Source organism: Phyllobates terribilis, unplaced genomic scaffold, assembly GCF_046119375.1.
Source record: "Phyllobates terribilis strain yellow unplaced genomic scaffold, ASM4611937v1 Scaffold_5__5_contigs__length_657084704, whole genome shotgun sequence".
Classification (NCBI taxonomy): domain Eukaryota; kingdom Metazoa; phylum Chordata; class Amphibia; order Anura; family Dendrobatidae; genus Phyllobates; species Phyllobates terribilis.
This window is the reverse complement of record NW_027362765.1, coordinates 555,019,427-555,040,715: the sequence shown is the minus strand read 5'-3', so window position 1 is coordinate 555,040,715 and position 21,289 is coordinate 555,019,427. Positions and strand designations below refer to the sequence as shown.

Genomic DNA, 21,289 nt, shown 5'->3' with positions numbered 1-21,289 from the left:
AACTGTCTAGTGGGCGCGGACTTGCCCTATACAAAAGTATTGCGTGAGGCCGCGGTCACTAGACGGGTGAAGCCGGAAGTATGCATATCACATACCTGACCACCGTTCCCGGGGCAGAGAGCGGTGAATCCTCACAGCACACAGTGCGTGCACTGGGAGGATTCAAAAGTCTGCAGTCACTTAGAGTGACTTAGAGTGACTGCAGACTTTTCATTTTAAACCAGACAACCGTTTAATAATTTTTTTAATTAAATGTGTGCATGTAATTTAGCGTGAGCTTATTAATACACTTACCTACTGCGGCTCTCTCCGGTGACCAGCGCCACTCTGCATCCGCTTCTCAGTGACGTCACCGCTCTCCGGGTCACATTGAGCTCTGCTAGACCCCGAAGTGGCTTTTACAATTTAAGCATCAGTACGAGGTTCCATAGGCTTACATTATAAACGTCACGTATAGCACAAAGAGTGAACCAGCTAGTGGCAATTACAGTGACTTCACTAAGATGAGGAGTGGCATGGTGCTGGGCATCAGAGAGAGCGGCGGTATGGGAGTATATTAATACACTCACACTACACACCATATACATACTGTATACAGACATTTAATAAAAAAAAAGTATTCATGGGACGGCTTCTTTAAAAGTGCCATTTTGTGGTAAATTTGGAGAAACCACTCGTTATATTAATTCTGTCGACCTATTTAAATTGTTCTAGTCTGATCAGTTTACTGCAGCAGCAGAAAATGTATAAAAAAATAAACCTAATTTGCAATGAGAATTGAGTCATTTTGATTGCGACTGTGAATGTGTGATTCCCTACTTCCAGCTAACGACAGTGTTTAAAACCATATGTTTTTCTGCATCTATAAATACTGCACTATACAAAAGATCTGCTGCTTTATGTCCCCAGTGGAATTTTGTGACACTTTTGCAATAGTGTTGCTTCAACATAACTAGAATATCTGCACTGGTATGAAGACTGAAAACAGTCAGAGAAGCAGTAAATGCAAGAGTTGGCATGAGGTTAGGGGCAAACTCATAGATGGACTTTGGGAAGTTTGCTCTTTATCTAAATACTCTAGTCAGGGCAGATAGGCACCCCGGGAACGTGGCCCCTCTACATTCCTGGGGCATTGTCATTTTCATTAATGCATCTTTCTATTTTATTAAGGATCTAGCACAGGTTAAAAATGGAAATGAGAAAAAGTATTGCTGAGTAAACTGCCCAGGTGTCAAGTTGCCATTTATCTCTCTTTATTTTCTGCAGGCAGCAATTATCACATTTCCAATTCCCATTTTTAGCCTAATTGTAAAGTCAATTCTGAAATCTTCATGCACCATATTTTATTAGTCTTTTACAATTGCTAGTTAGTTTCACTTACTGTAATTTACAGAGCGTGTCAGGTCAAACCACAGAATTTTAAACATATTTATTCTCAAGTGCACAAATTAAAATTCTCATCTATCACTTCCAAAGAGGCTGAATGCAGGTCGCTAATGGCTTCAGTAAAAGTCAGCGCTGCAGTGGTACTGCTTCCCAAGAAGGTCATTTGTTCAAACTTACAGAAACTTACCGACCCATACACATTAGACTAATAGACGATATCAATGGGTTCAGCCAACAGTAACGTTTATAGGGTCCCCAAACAGATGACTGTCGGGAATGATAGGGATCATCTATTAGGTAAAATATGTTACTTTAATTTTTTTATTGCGTTTTTAGTATGTTTTTCTTACATGCATTTTAATAGCCTTTTTTATGCTGTTGCTTTTGTATATTTCAAGCTTGGATGCACTTAAAATAAAATAGTGGTGGCATTCTGACTTTCCAGTGCCCCAGCGGATCCATTACAGGCCACTCTGGAGGTCTGCGCTGGCTTGGGAAGTGATGTCTGCTCCATTATGAAATCAAAGGACCATTGCAGCTTCTTATAGGCATTGGTAGGTGAGTAAGCCATTATTTTTTATTTTAAACGCATCCATGTGTGAAATTTTTTGTTTCTATATTGGACAACCCATTTAAAGGGATTGTCGGGTCTAAAATGAAAAGTCTGCAGTCACTCTGTGTGACTGCAAACTTTTGAATCCTACTAGCGCACGCAATGTGCACTACGAGGATTCACAATTCTCTGACACGGGAATGGTGGTCAGCTATGTGATATGCATACTCCCAGGCAGAACCAGTCTAGGGGGTGCGGCCTCGCTCAATACACATGCATTCATCAAGGCCGCACCCCCTCTAGATGGCGCAGCTGTCTACTGGACACAGCCTCGCTCAATACAAGTGCATACAGAAAGGCTGCACCCCCTCTAGATGGCGCGGCTGTCTACTGGGCGCGGCCTCGCTCAATACAAGTGCATACAGGAAGACCGCACCCCCTCTACATGGCGCAGCTGTCTACTGGACACAGCCTCGCTCAATACAAGTGCATACAGAAAGGCTGCACCCCCTCTAGATGGCGCAGCTGTCTACTGGACACAGCCTCGCTCAATACAAGTGCATACAGAAAGGCGGCACCCCCTCTAGATGGCGCGGCTGTCTACTGAGCGCGGCCTCGCTCAATACAAGTGCATACAGAAAGGCTGCACCCCCTCTAGATGGCGCGGCTGTCTACTGGGCGCGGCCTCGCTCAATACAAGTGCATACAGGAAGACCGCACCCCCTCTACATGGCGCAGCTGTCTACTGGACACAGCCTCGCTCAATACAAGTGCATACAGAAAGGCTGCACCCCCTCTAGATGGCGCGGCTGTCTACTGAGCGCGGCCTCGCTCAATACAAGTGCATACAGCAAGACCGCACCCCCTCTAGATAGTGCGGCTGTCTACTGGGCGCGGCCTCGCTCAATACAAGACTAGATAGACTGGTTCTGCCCAAGAGCATGCATACCTGGCGAATCCTCACAATGCACAATTCGTGGGCTGGGAGGATTCACAAATCTTCAGCCACACAGAGTGACTGCAGACTTATTTTAGACCAGACAACCCCTTTAAGGAAGGATGCATCTGCACTTGTACTCTCCAAATGTACAGCAATTTTGTCAGTTTTTGGAGAGTTTTCTTCTGTCTTTATGCACAGCGTTTTTCAGGTGGATTACATGTGTAATTTTCCTACAGTTCATATTAATAAAGTTAGTTTTATTCACCAAAAATGCTGCCCAAAAACAGCACGAATTATATGCATCGTTGTTTCAGTTTCTAATTATTTTCAATGGGCATATATTGATGCAAAAACTGAAAGTATTGACATGCTACAGATTTTAAAACCTCTGCATTGGTCAATTTCAGTCAGAAAAAAAATGCTCTTCATGCATTTTCCGTCCATGTCCAAAACCGCACCAAAAACCGCTGCAAAAATGCCATGTGTGAACATACCTTTAAAGGGAACCGGTCATCTACAAAACACTATGCAGATATGGTGCAGTGCTGGCTGTCAGCTAAATAGCATTTCTGTAGATGACATGTTAACTTTAATTCCATCACTGCACATGCTTGATCAGCAAGAAATAACAATTAATGGTCTCTGATACAGATCGCAGTTTTGCACAAGAAATTACTATTCAGATGATAGAAAGAAAAGTTGGTATGTAGGAGCTATGCTTGGATATGTAAGGGTATGTGCAGATGAACAGTAAACGCTGCGGATTGGACGAAGCACACTTGCGCTATGTGCAATCCGAAACAGCCAGATGTTACAGCATAGTGGATGGGATTTGCACAAATCCCATGCCCACTATGCATTCCCATGGTCCTGCGGCTCCCCTTGCGGAGATGGACATGCAGCGCATCTTCACAGACCGCAGCATGTCTATTTCTCTTGCAGAGACGCTGATCTCCGCAAGAAAAATTCTACCAGTGCAAATGGATAGGATGCAATGAAGCCGCATGTATTCAATAAGTACATGCAGCTTCACCAGCATGCAGCGCTTTGAATGCAGCATCAAGTATGCTGCGTTCAAAGCGCTACCATTCCTGACGGTGTGCACATACCCTAACAGTCTCCTGAGGTATCTTAGCACAAGTCTATAATATTGATTGATTGACTGGTGAATGTGTGGCGCCCCTGCGGGTTCAGTCGCCACAGAGGTACTGCATCTCACCCAGAGGTGTGGTATCTCACTCTCAGGTAACACTCCACTTCAGAGGGCAGGGCGAGATTGCTCCTAAGGGAGAGCACAGTCCCTGGTCCCTGGCTGGAGGGCGGAACCATGTAGTGGGTATGGGTGAAGGAAGAAAGACAGGGGAGCACTTCAGCAGTATTATAAAAAGGGGAGCCATCTTCGGAGTAGCACAGTCAGAGGAGGACAATGAAAGGAGCAGGAGGTCTGCAGCAGCTCTGCTCGGGAAGAGTGGGCCTGATTGAGAGAGTCCCAGGAGGTGAGACTGAAGAGAAGAGAGGAGCAGGGAGAAAGGCTCCAGAAATAAAGAGGGGATCCTAGGGGTAAGGGAAGTGCAGAAGGCCACCCGTACGCCCAAATCTACCAGGACGTGGAGGGATCAGGCCGCAAAGGGGACCGACCCCTAACTAGTGGGAATTACAACATTCAGCTAGAAACCGGAGGCTTATACATTTTCAGGGTGCAGTTGCCCACAGCCGCAATTAATCACCGAAAAGGTAGCCGCACAGGATCCAGGGAACTCCAGGTTGCCCGCCAAGATCCGAGGTTACCGGCTTGGGACACTGGTTGCGAGGCGCAGGGCAGGAGGGTGAGAGCCAGTGCAGGAAGACGACCGAGAAAGGCACACAGAACAGGATCCCGTTTAAGTACTCCTGAAATATCTGAGGGATTGCTGAACCCCTGCCTCGGTGAACGCAGAACGACACGGGTGGTGATAAGTTGGCCGTTGTAACCAGGAGCAACGTGATAATCGTGAGTAAACCTTGAAGACTGCACCCCACTGTCTCTGTGAATTATGGCTGCGCCATCACCAGCCCTGCACTACACTGCACAACAACAGCTACCTCAACATTAACCATCACGGCACCACCCTGGAGGTTAGCTCTACCTGTGGAGAGCTGAACCAACTCTGCTGCATTACCAACAGCTCCAGAGGACCTGCTCCGCAGCGGCGGCTCCATATATCCGCATACCACAGGTGGCGTCATGAACATTAAACTATAAAAACTATGAATCCCCTTTTATTGACCGCCCTGGGTCACTGCCGCTGTGACATCCCCCGCACGGACCGGCCCGGCACCGAGTACCCCACGGCCCAGGGGGCGCGTCAAATGGTTGCAATAAAAACTTGATTCCAATTTTCTTGGGGCTTTCTCCTTGCTTTGAGTATTGTAGCAGGTTTAAGTTCCCCTAAGGTGACTAAAGAGTAAAGTAAATTGAAAAAAATTGGAAAATAAATTGAAAAAAAAGAAAATCTAAAAATTCACCTCTCTTTTCACTCATTAAAAATAAGAAATAAAAAAAGAAAAACAAGCCAAACATTTTGGGTATTACTACGTCTGTAAAAGTCAAAGTATAACATTAATTAACCCATATAGTAAATGCTGTAAAGCACGGGCTTGGAACCTCAGGCCCGTGCGCCGTTTACGACCCTCAATGACCGTGGCAGCATCTCTATGCCGATGACACACAGATCTACCTCTCTGGACCCGATATCTCCTCCCTACTGACAAAAATCCCACTATGTCTGTCCGCTATTTCATTCATCTTCTCTGCTAGATTTTGAAAACTTAACATGGATAAAACAGAATTCATCATCTTTCCGCCATCTCACTCAACCCCCCCAACTGACCTATCTATCAACGTCAAAGGCTGTCCACACTCCCCAGTCCCGCAAGCTCACTGCCTTTGGGCAACCCTGGACTCTAACCTCTCCTTCAAACTACATATCCAAGCCATTTCCACTTCCTGCCGACTCCAACTTAAAAATATCTCCCGGATCCGCACATTCCTCAACCATAAATCTGCAAAAACACTAGTGCATGCCTTCATCATCTCCCAACTCGACTACTGCAACCTCCTGCTCTGTGGCCTCCCTTCCAACACTCTCGCACCCCTCCAATCTATCCTAAACTTCGCTGCCCGACTAATCCACCTGTCCCCCCTCTATTACCCGGCCTCTACTCTGTCAATCTCTTCACTGGCTCCCCATCACCCAGAGACTCCAGTTCAAAACCCTAACCATGGCATAAAAAGCCATCCACAACTCCACAACCTGTTTCCTCCATATATCTCTGACCTAGTCTCCCGGTACATACCCGTATGCAACCTCCAATCCTCACAAGAGCTCCTTCTCTACTCCCCTCATCTCCTCTTCCCACAATCGGATACAAGATTTCTCCCGTGCATCCCCACTACTCTGGAACGCTCCACCCCAACATATCAGACTCTCTCCTACCGTGGAAACCTTCAAAAAGGAACCTGAAGACCTACCTCTTCTGACAAGCGTACAACTTCAGTAACCACCGCTCCACCATACAGCTGCACGACCAGCCCTACCCTCACCTACTGTATCCTCACCCATTCCTTGTAGACTGTGAGCCCTCACGGACAGGATCCTCGCTCCTCCTGTATCAGTCGCCATCACGTTTTGTTTAAGATTATTGTAATTGTTTTCGCTATGTATACCCCTTTCTCACATGTTAAGCGCCATGGAATAAATGGCGCAATAATAATAAATAATAATACTGATGAATAATGATAATCTCCCCTGATTTCTATACTGCAGCCCCAAAGTGTCTGCTGTGATGTCTATGCCGCAGTCCCATGTCTCCTGTAATGTATTTGCCACAGCCCCATATTTCCTGTGATGTATATACAGCAGTCTCAGTGTCTCCTACATGATGTATACAGAGCATAGTCCCAGTGTATCCTATGTGATGTATATAGTGCAGACCTACCACTACTTGAGTTCTATAGACACTATGTGAGCAGCGATGATGTTCTCACAGTGAGGAGACCTGCAGTGTAATATGTATCTATGCTCGGTATGACTTACTGCTGGGAGTTCTTAACAAAACTCCTCAGCGCAAAGAGTCTCCTGTGCTCCAGACTGATGCAAACCTGGAAAAGCAGTTAGGAGTAGCAACATCATCCATACCACCTAACATTACAGCCGCACCAAAAAGAAGCAGCTCCAGACATCACATTACGGGCAAGCTAATTAAATGTTTGACCAAATATAGTAGGGTAATTTTCAAGTTAATCATTTTATAAGGCCCCCAAAAGATGGTATAAATATCTAAAAGGCCTTAGTCAGAAAAAAGGTTCCCCACCCCTGCTGTAAAGAGAAAAATATCAAAATACCAGAATTATGTTTTTGTCTTTGTTTTTTTTTATCACCACACCTCAAAAAATATACCCCAAATTAGTATGGGTGAACTAGTCAGCTTACAGCACAAAAACAATTTCCCATCCAGCTGCATTGATGGAAAAATAAAAACATTTTTTCTTTTTTTATCAAACATCTGACTCCTAATCAAAGTCAGATATTTTTCTACTTCCATGCTACTATTTTAATGAAGTCAAAATAAAGATTTTTTTTTTTGGTTTTCAACTTGCATTACTGGATTGAGAAACCTTTTTTGTCACTTCAAACAAAGCGGCTTGATATCACACAAGCCTTATCGGTGCACGGTGGCGTGGATTGCCCAGGAACTAGATAGAACAACATACATACAGTATATTGGATGGAGTGAGCTATAGCCACCAACGTTCTAGTATTACTTTTTTTTCACCTATTAAAGGAATCTATCAGTAGGATCTACCTTCCTAAGCCATCTATATGGGCATGTATGTTATAGGACGCTGAACAAAGTGATACCTTGATATCTGTGATCTGATGTCTTATTATAGAGAAATCCACGTTTTTCCTATATGTAAATGAGCTGTTCAGATCTATGGGCCGGGCACTGATAGGAGAATTGATCCTACTTACAGACTCCCTTTAAAGAGTAACCATCATTTTATTTATTTATTTTTTCCCGAAAATCAATAATACAACTGGCGAAATACTGTATATCATATTACAGAAATAAGCTTCTTTCTCCTCCTGGACTGATCTTTCCCTCTCAATATTCTCAATTCACAAGTAAAATATATATCTTTAGAGATTACCAATTTCCCCATTACTGAAATACAAGATGACAGTTGGTGCTCATACAGTTCTATGGGGAAATTTAACTGTCATTTCAGGAGAACTCGCAGCAGAATGTCTGTGTCTGACTTTACCTCCTACCTCCATAAAATTTTAAAAGTATTAACGGTCATCTCCTATCTCAGTAATGTGAAAATCTGTCTTCACCGAAGACAGATTTTACCCATGAATTGAGAGTGAAAGATCAGTCCAGGAGGTGAAAGAAGCAGATTTCTCCCCGAAACAATGGCAGAATTGCATTTGTTTTCACTGTTGTATCCCGCTTGGACATTTTCCCCTTTTTTCAGTAGATTATATGGTAAAATGGATGTAATCATTCAATAGTAAGCCCTCATAATTCTAGATTGATGGAAAAAAATCAAAAAGTTAAGGCTTTTAGAATAAGTTAACGTGGAAATGAAAATTGGCTGCAGAGGCAAGAGTTAACCCCTTATCGACTGTCGATACACATAAAAATGGCGGCTGTTAAGGGGCCTTATTCCCTCATTGCCGTTTTAAAATTGAAATCGTGAATATGAGAATAGTGCGGCTCCGTGGCCAAAATTCCCACAGGTGACAGCTGTACACGACAGCAGACACCCTGCAGTATCAGCCTTGGATTGTTTTGGAGTTGATTGGGGCCAATTAACCCCTTAAATACTGCTGTCAATCACAACAGCGGTATCTAAGTGGTTAAAAGGGGGTTAAAAGACTGCCTTTGGCAGGATCGACCCCTTGCGATCGTAATCGAGGGAGCCAATCATTGCCATGGTACCATGAGGTCATCTGATGGCCCCAGGGTACGGTGGCCTGTGAGATCCAGCTACGAATAACTAGTGTCTTACAGGCTGAATCATTGACCCACAGACAGGTCTCAGGCACTGCAGTACACAAGTACTGCAGTGCATGAGACCAACGATCAGAGTAAAAATTATACATGTCACAGTGGGGCTTCGTGAAAAAGTGAAAAAAGTAGAATATAAATGTGTAAAACAGTAAAAAAAAACAACAAAAAAAAAAAAAAACAGAACAAGCGCACAAAAATAAAAAAAAGCCGTTTCGCCACTGAAAGCTCAGCTTTGCGATAAAACAAAAAAACAAAAAAAAAAAGGAGTACACATAATAGGTATTCCTGTGTCTGAAACGACCGAATCTATAAAACTGGAATGTTATTTATTCCGTACGGCGAATAATGTAAAAAAATGTAAAAAAACACACTAAAAACATCTTTTTTTCATCATACTGACAAAAAAATGTAATAATAAAGCGATCTAAAAGTCATATGTAAAAAACAATGATACAAATAAAAACGACAAACCATCCTGCAAAAAACAAGCCCTAATATGACTCATTTGGCAAAAAAATCAGCTCTCAGATAATGACGATGCAAAAACAAACTCATTTTTGTAAAATATTGTTTTTAGTTTGTAAAAGTATCAAAGCATAAATCGCTATAATAGTATTGATCCAATGAATAAATTGGTCTTATTACTTTTACCGCGAGGTGAACGGCGCAAAAAAATAGATAAAAACAAAATTACTGAACTGCTGGTTTTTGTTCATTCTGTGTCTGAAAAATCTGAATTAAAAGCAATGAAAAAATGTTATGTACCCTAAAATGGTACCAAAAAATCTCTAACTCGCCACATAAAAAATAAGTCCTCATACAGCTGTGTTTGTTAAACAATAAAAAATTTCCAGCTCACAAAATATTGAGACGAGATATGTTTTTTTTTTTTTTTTTATTTTTTATTTTTTTTTTTACTGTGTGACAGCAGCAAAACATAAAAAAACTAAGAAAAAGCCACTTAATCACTTATACCACACAGTGAACTGCACAAAAATAATAATAAGAGATATTCTTGTCCTGCTGTCTATATGTTCAAAAAAGCCCAAAAATGCAGAACAAGACTCAGCTCACATTTATTCTGCGCTCTCCGCTGAGCGCTTATGTCAGGGTTTCTGTGTAAATCTCGTAAACTAGACAAAACCCCGATGGAACTGCTCACTTATGAGAGAGATGGAGTCCCTTTGGACTCCTTCAGGTCTCTGTTCCGGCGGGGTCCCATCATTTTAAGTGCTTTTTTAGTGCACAAGTGTGCGTGACCACAGTTCTGTGAACGCCTAAAAAAATGTACACCACAGGAGCAGACCCCAAACAGAGTCAAAGTGTCTCCATCTGCCTCATTATAGTGGGTGTTCTGTTGTGGGTTTCATATGAACCACATTTTTGTGGAATTTACAAACCCCATATGACCCTGACGTAAGTGCTCAGCAGAGAGCACAAGATTGTGATCCAGTGTTATACTGGAAGCGATCAAAAAATGTTATGTTCCCCAAAATGTTAACAATAAAAACCATCATTTGACACTGCAAAAAGGGGGTTCCCATGTTACTGGTAGAACAAGTAATGACATGGCTTCCACCTCCTCAAATAATATTCAGTTAAATCTGTGCTCCCAAATCCAAAAGCCCGCCTCCTTCTGAGCCCTACAGTGCCTAAACCACAGTAAGCAGTCACGTTTGGCATTATTGTAGTGGAGAGAGTGCACTTAACAATTTACAGGGTGTGTGTCGCCAGAAGCACAAGCTGGGCACAATGTATGGGGCACTACACTGTATGGGGGCACAATGTATGGCCCTAAACTGGTAGATTTGCAATTCTCCAGAAAAAAGGATGGCGAGGACGTTACAAAATAGTCACTGCAGTTGTAGATTAATTCATTGAGAGGGGCAATTTCTACAATGAGGCCCGCAAACTATCGTAGCAAAATCTATGCTCCAAAAGTCAAATAGTGCTTCTTCCTTCTCAGCTCTGACGTGTGGCCTAACAGTAGTTTCTGAGGACATATGCAGCATCACTGCAATCAAGAGAAATTGCACAATAAATTGTGGGGTCCAGTTTTACCCTTTAATCCTTGTGTAACTGACAAATTTGCACCAAATACAAAAATTTTATTTTTACCACTAAAATGTTATATTTCCACATACCAATGTTATACAATTCTGTGAGGCACCAATGGTTAAAATACTCACTACAATCATTAAGCAGTGAAGTTTCCAATATGGGGTCACACTCAGAGGCTCGGCTAATGGAGCCAACAATCTATTCACACATCTGAGTTCTAAAAGCCAAGTAGCGCTCCTTCTCATCCAATCCCTACCATGTGCTCAAACAGTAGTGTACAACCACATATGGGGTACTGTTACATTCGGTAATTATTGCATAACAAATTATGGGGTCCATTTTCTCCTATTACCCCTCATGGAAATTATAAATTTGGTGCTAAAACTGTTTTTTAGTGGAAAAAAAAATATTTTATGTTTTCACATCTAAATGTTATAAAGTTTTGTGACTCACCTGTAGGTTAAAATGCTCAGTACACCACTAGATGAATCATTGAGGGGTCTAGTTTCCAATATGGGGTCACTTGTGGGAGTTTTCTGCAGTTTTGGCATGTCAGGGGCTCTGTAAATGTGACATGGCATTCACAATCTATTCCAGACAAGTTTGCATGCCAAAAATCAAATAGAGCTCTTTCCTTACTGAATCCTGCCACGTGCCCAAAGAGCAATTTTTGATCACATCTGCGGTATCTTCGTGTCGGAAGAAATTGTATAACAAATTATAATGTCCAACTTTTCCTTTTATTCATTGAGAAAATTACAAATTTGTGGCTAAAACAACATTTTTGCAGAAAAAAAATAGTTTCTCATTTTCACATTCACATTTTAAAAAGTTCTGTGAAGTACCGATGGGTTCAAAAAGCTCAACACTTAACTAGATAAATTCCTTGATGGGTTTAGTTTCCAAAAGGGGGTCATTTGTGGGGGTTTCTGCTGTTTTGGTCCCTTATGGTCTCCGCAAATGAGATATCTGCAATCTATTCCAGCTAAATTTACATTTGAAAATACCAAATGTCGCTTCTTTGCCATCCGAACCATGCTGTATGTCCAAGCAGAAATTTTTGACTACATGTGGGGTATTTCCAAGCTCATAAGAAAGTGTGTAAGAAACCTTGTGGTCCACTTTTTCATGTTATCTCTTGCAAAAAGTGAAAAAATTAGGGCTAAAGCAACATTTTCGTGAAAAAAATTAAAATTTTCAATATGACGACCTAATGTTATCAAATTCTGTGTAGCAGCTGTGAGTTCAATATGGTCCCTATACCTCTGTATAAAATCCTTGAGGGGTGTAGTTTCCAAAATGGGGTTACTTGTGTGGGTTTTCTGTTGTTTGGATGCCTCAAGGGCCATGCAAATGCAGCATGGTGCTCGTAATGTATTTCAGCCAAATTTGTGCTTCATGTGGGGTACTGCCACACTCCGAAGAAAGTGAGTAACAAACTTTGTGGTCCACTTTTTCATATAACCTATTGCAAAAGTTAAAAATTTGGGGCTAAAGCAACATTTTCGATTAAAAATTACATTTTTTTCTTTTGTAATTCCACTTCGCATTAATTCCTGTGTAGCACTTGAAGGGGTACAAAATTTCCTGCCAGCAGTTTTGAAGTATTTGAGGGTTACGTTTTTTAACCACTTCGCAGCAGAGCCTGTTTTTGCCTTCGTGACCGGGCCAATTTTTTCAATTCTGACCACTGTCACTTTATAAGGTAATTACTCTGGAACGCTTCAACGGATTCCCCTGATTCTGAGAATGTTTTTTTCATGACATATTGTACTTCATGATAGTGGTAAAATTTCTTCGATATCACTTGCGTTTATTTGTGAAAAAATCGGAAATTTGGCAAATTTTGAAAATTTTGCAATTTTCAAACTTTGAATTTTCATGCCCTTAAATCAGAGAGATATGTCACACAAAATAGTTAATAAATAACATTTCCCACATGTCTACTTCACATCAGCACAATTTTGGAACCAAAATTTTTTTTTGTTAGGAAGCTATAAGGGTTAAAAGTTGACCAGCGATTTCTCATTTTTACAACAAAATTTACAAAAACATTTTTTTAGGGACCACATCTTATTTGAAGTGACTTTGATGGGCCTTTATGACAGAAAATACCCAAAAGTGACACCATTCTAAAAACTTCACCCCACAAGGTGCTCAAAACCACATTCAAGAAGTTTATTAACCCTTCAGGTGCAAATTTTTGGAATGTGGAAGAAAACAATGAACATTTAACTTTTTTTTACAAAACTGCTACTTTAGCCTAAAATTTTTAATTTTCACAAGGGCAGCCAGAAAAAATGGACCCCAAAATGTGTTGTGCAATTTCTCCTGAGCACGCTGATACCCCATATGTGGTGCAAAACCACTGTTTGGGCGCACGGCATGGCTCGGAAGGTAAGGAGCGCCATTCGACTTTTGGAATGGAAATTTGGCTGGAATCGATAGCGGACGCCATGCTGCATTTGGAGAGCCCCTGAGGTGCCTAAACAGAGGAAACCCCCAACAAGTGACCCCATTTTGGAAATGACACCCCTCTGGGAATTCATGGGTTTAGTGACCATTTTAACTCAATGGATGATTTCCAGAAACAAGCACGCAATGGAAGGTTTAGATTCTGGAGAACCCCCCCTGGAAATTAAGTGAGCTCTACTCGAATGTGTCATTCACTAAATGAACCAAATGTTTGAATGACAAATTGGGATACATTTTTACAGTTTAAAAACGTGGTTCTGTGTGGAAGATTTTAAAGCAGTCAGTGACGCATAAGGCTGGCAATGATGGACATTGTGGGCAATAGTAGCGGGTATCACGCCTCATTCCTCTCTTAGTACAAACACGACATCTTTTCTGGGGGTTCCTTCTTGTTTCCGTTGCTGGAATAAGTGCAATAAAATGTCGCTCAGTGAGTCTTTTCACATCCTCAGATTCTAATGGATGAGCGGGGCTAACACTTTGAAAGACAAGATTTTCAATTACCTGTTCTTGATCATTAAGAAAAGGATCTGAATTTCCTGCTTTTTTGTACAACACAAAAGAATTGTATGTGGCCACCTGAAACTAATAAATAACCAACTTTTTATACTAGGTATAGGACTTTCTTGATACCTGGTATGGCTGTAGAACCTGGTCTGCAAGGTCCACACCCCCATGTGTTTGTTGTAGTCAATGACTGACACAGGTTTTTGCTTCGGAGTGGTGGATCCTAGTTCTACAATGGCCCTTGTGGCATCTGTGTGGATCGAGCTGAGGACAAAAATATCCCTCTTATCCCTATATTTCAGGGCAAGCAGCTCTCCGTTGCGTACAGCCCCTGACTGCCCCTTTTGGAACTTTTGGTTGACCAATGGCTGTGGAAACCCCTGACGGTTTTAACGAATGGTCCCACAAGCCCCGATGTTGTGTTCAACCAGACTTTTAAATAGGGGTATGCTGGTGTAATTATTGTCCACATATAGATTGTAGCCTTTTTGAAAAAATGGACTTATCAGCTCCCAAACAATTTTTCCAGATGAGTAGGGCATCCTGGTGGGTTTAGTTGGCTATCTTTCCCCTCGTATATGCGAAAAGCGGATGTGTATCCGGTTGAACTTTCGCACATTTTATAGATCTTTATTCCAAACCTTGCCCTTTTAGATGGGATAAATTGCTTGAGGTGCAGTCTTCCTTTGACTTTTACAAGGGACTCATCTATAGAAATATTTTGTGTTGGGGTGTAGAGCCTTAAGAATTTTTCTGACAAATTTTCAATGATGGTCTAATTTTATATAACCTGTCATGTTCTGGGGCATTTCTGGGCAGGCATTGACTATTGTCGCTAAAATGCCAAAACCGCATGAGCATTTCATAACAGGTCCTAGGCAGAACGACTGAAAACATAGGGGTGGCTTGAACAGGGTGGTTGGACCAGTAGGATCGAATGCTCGGTTTTTTAACAAGCCCCATGGCAAATGTAAGTCCTAAAAAAAATTTTTATTTCCGGGACATTAGTTGGTGTCCATAAATTTGCCCTAGCATAGTAAGATCGGGGATTCTGGCTTATGAATTGGGATGCATATAAATTTGTTTGCACGACAATATGCTCTAGCAAGCGGTCTGTAAAAACAAATTAAAAAAATGAAATTGGTCCAAAATCTTCCACCTCCACATTTATACCAGGAATGACATTGAAATCAGGGCTGAATGGAGCAGCCGAATCCGAAGCCTCCCATCTGGGAAATGCTAGATCATGTGGCAAAACCCCTTGTACACTGGCGTGCGCCAATTCACTAGTAGCAGGGACAGCGCTTGTACTGGGCAGTGTTCCCTGATTTGGAGACGTTTCTCCAGTAGCACTATTTGCCCCTATTGCTGTACTGGTCCTTGGGCTTGAGGATGGACCAGAATCACTGCTCATTTCTGAGCTCTCAGTGTCACCGCTACTAAAGCCCTCAAAATCCATATCTCCATCTGAGATTGCACTGTCATCACTATCAGAACATAGCAGGGCATACACCTCTTCTGCAGTATAAGTCTGACGGGCCATTTTATTTTTATATTTTTTGACTGGACTGAACGGACCGGACTGAACGGACGGGACCGGACTGACTGACTGACAGGACTGACTGATCTGACAGGGCTGACTGATCTGACAGGACTGAATGATCGGACAGACTGATCTGACAGGACAGACTGATCTGACAGGACTGAATGATCTGACAGAACTGAATGATCTGACAGGACTGAATGATCTGACAGGACTGACTGATCTGACAGGACTGACTGACTGATCTGACAGGACTGACTGATCTGACAGGACTGACTGACTGATCTGACAGGACTGACTGACTGATCTGACAGGACTGACTGACTGATCTGACAGGACTGACTGACTGATCTGACAGGACTGACTGACTGACTAACCCTAACTCTTACTTTCTTTTTTATTTTATTTTTTTCACTTTTACTGTGGCAAGGCTGACAGCTCTTGTCACAATGTTTCTCCTCTGCTCTCTCACTGAGATCGGAGGAGAAACAGTGTATTTATCAGCCTGATCGCCCGGGAAAGTTTGTTGCTAAAACAAACTTCCCTGGTGATCTCTCTGATTGGCTGGTGTGACACTGACATCATCGAGACCTGAGCCAATCAGGTCTCGATGATGTCAGAGGTCACAGCACCGGGATCCCCGCCGCTGCTGAGGTATGTGGGGGGTCCCGATCGCCGACCACCGGCTGTCACTATCTTTTAAATGCCGCGATCGCTATGGATCGCGGCATCTAGAAGATAGGAACAGGTTAACATCATGGGGACCTGATCCAATCAGGTCCCCATGATGCCACATGTCAGAGCTATCGCTCTAAACCGGTACCGCAGCGCTAGCAGGACCCTGGGGATCCTGAGCGCTGCGGGACCACCCACCGTTTTTAAACGTCGGCGCTGCACAGAGCCCAGCAAGCGCCGACGTTTATGTACAGTGGGCGGTCGGGAACCGGTTAAAATAGAATCACCTTTGGGGAGTTTCTAATATATAGGCCCCGCAAAGTCCATTTAAATCTGAATAGGTCCCTAAATAAACAGTTTTTGTAAATTTCTTGAAAAGATTAGAAATTGCTGCTAAACTTTTAACCCTTTTAACATCCTAACAAAATAAAATGATGTTTGAAAAATAATGCAGATGTAAAAGTAGTCATACGGGAAATGTTATTTATTAATTATTTTGTACAGCATGACTAACTGATTTAAGGAAATAAAATTGAAAGTTTGAAAATTTTACATTTTTAAAAATTTTCACCAAAATTCCGATATTTTCACAAATAACACAACATTTATCAACCTAAATTTACCACTAACAAAGTACAATGTATCATGAAAAAACAAACAAACAATCTCAATCACTGGGATACATTGAAGCGTTTCAGAGTTTTTACCACATGAAGTGACACTGGTCAGATTTAAAAAATTTGGCTTGATCAATAATGTTAAAATTGGCTCAGCCAATGGAAACATTGCACTAAGTTCTTTTTCCAGATCAGATTAAGCAGCAACTGTGAGCTGTCAGTGTGAAGTACAGTATTTTCTTCAGGGACTTTGCTGTAGTTTGAAAAAGACCACATGTTCTGGAGGACTTTAGTAATGAAGTTCAATTTCTGTCTGCTGTGTTCTTTGTTAAAATGGAATAGAGTATTATTATTATTAATTATTATTATTATTTGCACAAAGTGAATGAAACTGATCTAGTCCTAAGAGGAGACTGGAAAATGTGGTTGAATGTGCACTGCTAACTCAGGCCTAGCCGCTATAGCAAAAAGGTCGCACAATTTTGCCAGTAAATTAAGCTGCCATTAGCCATTGCTGGTGGGTATGGTTTACCAGTGCAGGTTCACCTTCACTCTCTCAGCTGTACTCTCTCACTGTTACTCATGTGTCCCAATTATATTACCAGGCTTTGCTTGTTTGCCATGGCCAACTCCCTCTGTGCTTGTCCACATTGGCCTTCTATAATAACTTAGTGTGCAGCTATGGTGTAGCATACCTGGCGGCGTTCTTGCATGGTGTTCCATCTCTCATCATGCAAGATCGCAAACTTCATCTCCCGCCCAGCTTCCTGGTCTGGCTTCTTTCCTTGTGCTCTGCTCCACTTTGGCTGCATAGGGCGACGCCCGCTGAACTTCCTGTTTCTTGTACCTGCTGCGGACACGCCCCTGTTGCACCTTCAGCCTATTGCTGTCCATCTTTGGGTATTTATACCACCTTCTTCCTCAAGATGGCGCCTGAGCATTGTTTCTTGTCAGTTGGCTTTTTGTCTCTGACATGCCAGGTCCTATCCTGTTTTCCTGCCTGTTTTCCAGTTCTGTGTCTGAACTGTGGTCTGTTCTTGTGAACACGCTTCTTGCCTGTTCTTTCGCCTTCTAGGGGCCGTATTCCTAGATCTGCCTGTCTGTGCCTTGCGGTATCTGTTCCTGTCTGAACAGAGTCCTGTTTGTGTCTCTGCCTTGCGGTATCTGTTCCCGTTTGAACAGAGTCCTGTTTGTGTCCCTGCCTTGCGGTATCTGTTCCCGTCTGAACAGAGTCCTGTTTGTGTCTCTGCCTTGCGGTATCTGTTCCCGTCTGAACAGAGTCCTGTTTGTGTCCCTACCTTGCGGTATCTGTTCCTGTCTGAACAGAGTCCTGTTTGTGTTCCTGCCTTGCTGTCTCTGTTCCCATTCCTCTGTTCCCTGTTGTCTGTGCCTCGTTTCTACTTTAACCTTGTCTCCCTTTTCCCTCTGTCTGTTTTCTGCGTCTTTCTGCAGAGTCTGAACCCGCTCCTAAATTCCTTCTCGTCGTCTCTGTACCTCTGTTGTGAATTTAGTGTACGCTCGCTACTTCTATGTAAGTACTGTGCGTGCTTCTGGTTCTGCCTTTCCTTCTCTGTCTGTTCTTTGTGAACAGAGTCCTATCCCCTTGCCTTGTTTACCGCTCTGCGGTGTCCGCTCTGCTCCTGCTTAGCTTGCCGCTCTTGCGGTTTCTGCTCTGCTCCTGCCTTGTTTACCGCTCTGCGGTGTCCGCTCTGTTCCTGCTTAGCTTGCCGCTCTTGCGGTTTCTGCTCTGCTCCCGCCTTGTTTACCGCTCTGCGGTGTCCGCTCTGCTCCTGCTTAGCTTGCCGCTCTTGCGGTTTCTGCTCTGCTAATGCCTTGTTTACCGCTCTGCGGTGTCCGCTCTGCTCCTGCTTAGCTTGCCGCTCTTGCGGTTTCTGCTCTGTCCCTGCCTTGTTTACCGCTCTTGCGGTGTCCGCTCTGCTCCTGCTTAGCTTGCCGCTCTTGCGGTTTCTGCTCTGCTCCTGCCTTGTTTACCGCTCTGCGGTGTCCGCTCTGCTCCTGCTTAGCTTGCCGCTCTTGCGGTTTTCACTCTGCTCTTGCCTTGCTTGCCGCTCCTGCGGTTTCTGCTCTGCTCTTATCTTGCTTACTGCTTCTGCGGTTTCCGCCCTGCCCTGCTTCTGCCCGCTGCTCCGGCAGTCCTGTCCTGCCCTGCTTGTGCTCGCTGCTCCTGCAGCCCCGTCCTGCTCTATTCTTGCCCACCGCTTCGGGCGTTCCCTCTCTGCTGTGGTTGTCTACCGCATCTGCAGTTCTGTGACCCAGTCTGTACTGGGTCTTAACCTCTCTGTGCTCCAGCCCGTCCTTTCGGCCAGTACCTCCCTGCCTGCATACTCGCCTGTATCCACCCATCTGCATACCTGCCGTGTTTGCTTACATCCACCAGTCTGTGCCAGCCTAACCTGCCTGTTCCAGTAATCCCAGTGTGGGTCAACCCCCGTGTCCGGAGTTTGACCTGGAGTAGCACCTGGTCCCTCTGCCCGGTTTCTCCCTGGTGCACTGGCGTCGTATGCCGTCGTGCCACCTTGGTCGGATCGGGCAGATACTTAGTCACGCCCCTCCAGGCACTCTCCGGTCCATGGTCCAGTGGAACCACAACACCCGCACACGCCAGTCAGTCCAGGCGTGTGCATAACATATGGTATCACCATCCAGGTTCTTTTAAGGCCAGCTCAGGTCCCTGTGACTGGTCTGAGTATTCACGTAGTAGTACACACTGCTACTCTGTGCTTTCCGCTAGTTGAGCTACATTTGAAAACTGGTTTTAGAGCCAAGTCACCGGTTGTCGACTTTATTGCTCCTGAATACTAACTGCACATCCAGCTCTTTTTACAACTGGGTGCCTGAATGCCTACTCAACAGTACTTTTCCTCAGCACTCTCAATGGTGATACATTAGGGTGCCTGCTTGGTTCTGCTTGTTCATGGTGCTGTCATTACAAATAAGGGTGTGGAGACACCAGAAATGCATCAGTGACGTCTGCGATCACGTCATGTGGGTTTTAATTGTTTGTTTAGTTTCTATGGATAACCAATAAACAATTTTAAGAGACATAGATGTGCCATATTCTGACATTTTTCCATTATGATGTCCGCACACTCGACTTTGCAAAACCAAAGTGCTTGCCTGCCTACTCGTCTCTACTGATCCTAACTGCTGTTCACACACTTGACTTGCACACTAATCCTCTTCATATGTCGTCCAGCTAGTCCAGTTTCGCTGGATCAGTGCTTCCGGCCCTTACTGCTCACTCAAAAACGAAGAGAATCCACTTCACCAGGTGAGCCCATAACACTCACATCTGAGAGTGTGTTACATATACATGGAGAGTGTGTTACAACTGAATCCAGTCTAGACAATCCAGTCTAGTTGACAATCCTTTGCAAACTAGACAGCTTGGAATCCAGATTGATGCAGTTTACCAACAACACTTATAGATTGCAGAAAAGTTCTGTCTTGGTGATAGGTTTAACTCACATAGAATTGACTAAACTGGGTACAAAGTTAACAGACACTTGAGTTTTAGATTCTTGCCTGCAGAAATACTGAGATTCGCAAGGAACTGAAATGTGAAGCGTTTTCCGAAACCTTATAAAACATGTTTAGGTTTTTTTCCAATACACAAAGCAAATTGATAATGATAATTTGAAAATGTGGACTGTTCGATGCACTTTTTATAGTCCTTTCTGACAGAAAAGTTCTCTGAAGAAGGAAAATTCATGGGTTGCCTCATGGAAGGGTCAACACAAGAGAAACAGGGACTTCATGATGCCATAAATCAATGAGTGGTATATTTAAAGTGTCGTCTTCTTTCAGAATATTTCTGGGTATAAGCTTTGATAGTTATAAAAAAAAATATGCAGTATTAATTATCTTCCATGGGTTCGCCATTGCCTCAGTCTCTATTGTTTGTCTGCAGTGCTGACAAAACATCGTCAGCACTGCAGCCAATCAATGAGCTCAGCACCTCTCTCCATGTATATGGAACTAGCCACTGAGCTCACTGATTGACTGCAGCACGGTCTATGTGACGTTAGCACTTTAGACAAACAACAGAGACCAGGGCAGGGTAGGAGAGCAGGCACTGGACCTAGGGACAGAAAGTAAAAGTCTGTTTCTTTATAACTCCCGAAGCCAATACCCAAACGTTTTTTGGAAGAGGAAAACACCTTTAATGCATGAAGGTTCAAGTTATCAAAAGAGACTCTCCTAGTAACATCTCACTATGAAAGACTCCTAATATCTCCTAATAGGCTATATCAAGATAATTTTCTAAACGGGACACTACTTTTGATTCCGTTTAGAGGAGAAACCAATACGTGTATGTTACTGTGTGAGTTTATTTGTTCGCCTAACTGCACATGTATGAATGTAGTCCACTAACTTGATAATTTATACAATAGTTTTCTAAAAGTAATGCTGTAATTTCTAAGCAGTTGGTTGTTTGTTTGCAGAAGTGC

The 21,289-nt window shown here is 43.1% G+C and overlaps 1 protein-coding gene across 3 annotated transcripts in view; it reads right to left on the bottom strand.

The window, feature by feature from the left end:
- Positions 1–21,289, bottom strand: part of LOC141271335 (microsomal triglyceride transfer protein-like) — a 155,703-nt gene that overhangs the window by 59,317 nt on the left and 75,097 nt on the right. The window lies entirely within an intron of this gene.